This window comes from Neodiprion lecontei, chromosome 1 (genome assembly GCF_021901455.1).
Source record: "Neodiprion lecontei isolate iyNeoLeco1 chromosome 1, iyNeoLeco1.1, whole genome shotgun sequence".
NCBI lineage: Eukaryota > Metazoa > Arthropoda > Insecta > Hymenoptera > Diprionidae > Neodiprion > Neodiprion lecontei.
Window position 1 is genome coordinate 127,395 of NC_060260.1, and position 4,210 is coordinate 131,604.

At 36.9% G+C, this 4,210-nt stretch overlaps 1 long non-coding RNA gene across 1 annotated transcript; it reads right to left on the bottom strand.

Moving 5' to 3' along the window:
- Positions 1-548: 548 nt before the first annotated feature.
- Positions 549-4,172, bottom strand: LOC124296577. The gene is made up of 5 exons (XR_006906401.1): positions 4,017-4,172; positions 3,582-3,756; positions 3,331-3,501; positions 3,097-3,253; positions 549-3,021 (listed from the first exon to the last, which is right to left on the bottom strand). It is a non-coding gene; the product is annotated as an uncharacterized LOC124296577 (long non-coding RNA).
- Positions 4,173-4,210: the final 38 nt, after the last annotated feature.

Sequence of the window (4,210 nt, forward strand, 5' to 3'; positions counted from 1 at the left end):
TCTGGTCCATTGCACGTGGAATGCTCCTCACAGTCTATTCGACGGCTGCACGTACGCCGGAGTACAGTCAATTTTGACCTCCCTCGGCTCAGCGGGTGAGAAATGAAGTTGGCAACAACCACGGACGTAAGAAATATAAGGATGGAGACTTTAAAGTGCTAATATGGGCGAGGGACCGGCTTGCGCGGTGAGCCGGTCGGCCATATTGGTAGGCGAAGTTCAGGTGCTAAATTCAAACGGAGAACCACGAGATTACTTAGGATTTTACACAATGTATCGAGACGGTACACTGAAATACTGAATATACTTACGGATTATACACACCAATATTCATGTATAGATGATGAGGTATTCGAAAAAGTAAATTGGCAATTGATGGGATTAGTGTAAAAAGAGAATCAGTGACACAATAAAAAAACAAAATTCGAAATACCACTTTTCTGCGCTTTTCAACAGTTGTAACGTACAAAAATTATTTCTCCCAAAACCATTTTTTTCTGCCATATCTTTTTTACACCAAGTACCCGCAATTAAGTAAAGTAAAACAATTATTTCGAATCACATTGTATTTTATTCATACAAGTTTATTCACATGTGTAAAAAATTTCTTGTGCCCACTGACTACTGGCGTTTGAACCAAGTTAATTTGTTGAATTTGTGTCTTTCGCTTATAGAATTATCAACAGCTAGTTTGCCAATGTAAAATAATCTTCCTTCGATATAATTTGACAGTATCGCTCTTGCTAAATGTATGTCATGATTTTCCAAAAAGTTTTGGTCGTATACATGTTGCCGCAAATGCTCAAATATTACATCAAAATCTGTGAATTTCGAAAGTGTGCGGCTGACAAGATACATCTCAGTGAATTTGTTTGTCATAAACCTACCACCAATTTCTTTTAGGGTGCACCTTACAATTCTTTCCGCATCCTTACAAATCCGGATAACATCCTTCGATGGAAACTGCAGGCCACTGCGAGTTTTAATTTTAATTAGGATTGATTCTACGTAGTTTTCATCTCCCAACAAAGTATCGATTCATATCTCACACAGCAAAGTTTTTTTTTCAAACTTCTAACGACAAAACCTGCTATGTAAGCTATGACTCTCATTGAAGGCTGTGTCAGAAAGCGAATGTCTGGTATATAAGAATGATCTTCAATAGTATTTAAGATGTCATTTGAATCTGCTAAGCGCGGGATTTCTCGATCACACGTTCTGGTAAACGGGGTAGACATGTTAATAACATGCTCTGAAGATTTAGCAGAAGACACGTGTAAAATAGTTATTTGCTCAAGAGGTATGCAATTTCCAGAATCTGTGTCCCTAACTTCAGAATGAATTAATAATTTCTCAAGTGATGATTTGAACTGACGAGTTGTTGGATTATTATTGTGTCCACCCTACGAGCGAATACATCCAAAGAATACTTCTATGTGGTCTTGACTTATTTTACAGGTCGGAATATATGCGAGTAATATCGACATCTGACAGAAGTCCTTATAGAATCCCTGCAGGCTGTTAATACATCTTAGAAAACCAAGAAATCCTGTTTTTCGCGACGAGTCAACAACTCTTTTACCATCGCATAGTTTTAGCTTTAATATGTAGACCTTACACTCCTCCATTTTTTGGAACACTTGCTGTCAGTTGTTTGCATTGATTGGTTTTTTTGAATTTACCTGATGCATATTTTTTGAATTAAAAATGTCGAATAGGTCGTTAAGAATTGACAAAAACGTTTCAGTTGCCAAACTATTTTGAAATTCCGGTAGCTGTAAGTCTTCTCTACAAACCTTGAAAGATTGGGTGACAGACGTACTGCATAGTTGTGTAGCAAATCGAACTTTCATTTTGTTCTTGTGAAAGAGTACGTGGGTTGAACGAAGCTTGTTCAGGAAATGCATCCCTTCGTTCGTTTGCAATTTATACAGCTCTTCGATCATTCCCCATTTTATTCTCTGATCATTACCATCTAATAAAATTTGTACTTCCCCGAAAGTATTTCTTACTAACTTTATCAAGTGGCAAGGATCAGGGGATACAAATATTTTTTCACGAGTAATCGGATGTTCGAAATGAGTCTGTAAAAAATTTGGATTCAGATTGCAGTTAAGTTTTTTTGCGACAGATAAATTTGCTGGTGCACCATCAAATGTTAATGCAGCTACCTTGATACCAGCGTTGTGTAACAAAGATATACCTTGGAGTATAAGGTTGCATTTTTGGTCAGTACTCACACCATTTATAAGAAAATATGCAATTGGTATTTTCCATGAAGAGATCATGCAGACAAATAGACTAATGCATCTTTTGCAACTGTACTATGGTCATTTACAATATTGACTCCAAAATCTACGTATCCACTGTATTTCTTGCCATCGTATTCTACGTGCTGCCTAATGGACATTTCGTCAAATACCAAAGTGCCGACCGACTGATAATTAACGACTTTCACACACTCTGCAATACATGCGAAAGCTTCGTCAATAAAACCCGGATTCCAGTTGATTGAGCGATACCAACTACTAATGGTTTTTGGATGCGGCAAGCACGAATCAAAATGTTTATGTACATAATTGTATGCTCGGAGGGAGTAATATTGTAAAGTTACAGCAAAAGTTCTAAGTTCTGGTGAATATTCCTGTGAAATCAGTTCACCATTTTTCGTGCACACACACTTTTTGTCTGTATGTTTTCCCACAAACCGTTTCAAAAGATGTGCATTTGACGTACCAATAGTCTTTAGTAAATCAAGCTGCTCCTCGTCAAGCATCTGTTTTGCTTTTAATTCATTTAAAATCAAATTAAGGACAGTAATTTTTTTTTCTAGCCGCTGATTTCGTTTTTTGAGTGTTTGTATCTGCCGTCGTAATTTATCTTGTTGAGCTTTTAACGTTTTACGCAGAAGTATTTTTCTAGGAGTATCCTGTAGTTGGCCTCGGGAATCACTTAAGGTCTCGTTATTTTGTTGGTTTATCAGAAACGGTGACTTTGACAGATACGTATCATTCGTAATTTCTGCAAATTTAAAAACACAATATTAAATATCCTTCTCCAAATATTTCTATCATGTCGTAAAAATCATCTACTCACCTGATGAACTCTCTGATTTAACTTGTGTTCCCTGAACGGTTTGTTCACACAATGCTGACTGAATACATTGACGCTTTTGTGGCTTACATTTGGTTGTTACATCACATTTGTGAATGCGTTTTGGTGTACTCTCGAACTGTGTCTTTAGTAAGTCTGACTATAAGTAAATATTAAAGTAAAGTTATTTTCAGCTAGGAATGCATAATTTACTTGTGACTAAAAGTAAAAACTTACTCTGGTATTGGCATCAGTTTTTCCGCATGTGGAATCATATTATATTAAAAATATTTCCTCAGGTATTTCTTCATCTATTGTTTTTGACGTTGATGGATACACGTCTTGTTGGACTTGTTATACATGCTCATGTTCATGTTCACTCAAGTTGTCTGGTTTTCCAGTATTTATCTGCAATAATATGCAGGTTTGTTCAATATATGGAAAGTTACATTATACTTTCACGGTAGAAAAAGAAAATAAATACTTACAATGTTTATTGCTGGAATAATGTCTCTTTTCAGCCTTGTACAGCTAAGGGAAGTACGGTCAAAACTGTCCTCTACGAAATGTACAGAGCAGAGGTATGCAATCGTAGGTAACGATGTTAATGGCAATTGTGTACATTCAAACCATTTTAGTCTCTTATCCTCAGCCTTTGGAAACCTAAATTGCATGCCAGATGAAAGTACGTTATCTCATAGATGGCACACATGGTAGTGAATGAAAACACGTCACAGAAGAAATATAACCAGACTGTCAAGCTGTTTCATTTGAGATTTAGATGTGGTTAGGTTCTCTGTACTTTTTAAACTGTGACATTTGTTTTGTACAAATTGTAAAATATAGGAAACTGGTATATGTATGGGGATGTGGCAAACAGTTCATGGATTTACTTACAAATTATTTACAAATATGTTACTTACCTGTGGAGCATAATTTTCGATGTTTTTTCGGTTTCAATTTGGGATTTAAGAAGGCAACGAAGTTTGCCTACCAAGATGGCGGTCCCCCCCCTCCGCGAATGTGGACACTCACCGCGTCTGGACGCTCCGTCCCAATATGTATTTCTTACGTCCGTGGCTGCTTCATAGAGAACGCGCCGCGCGCGATGAAGATT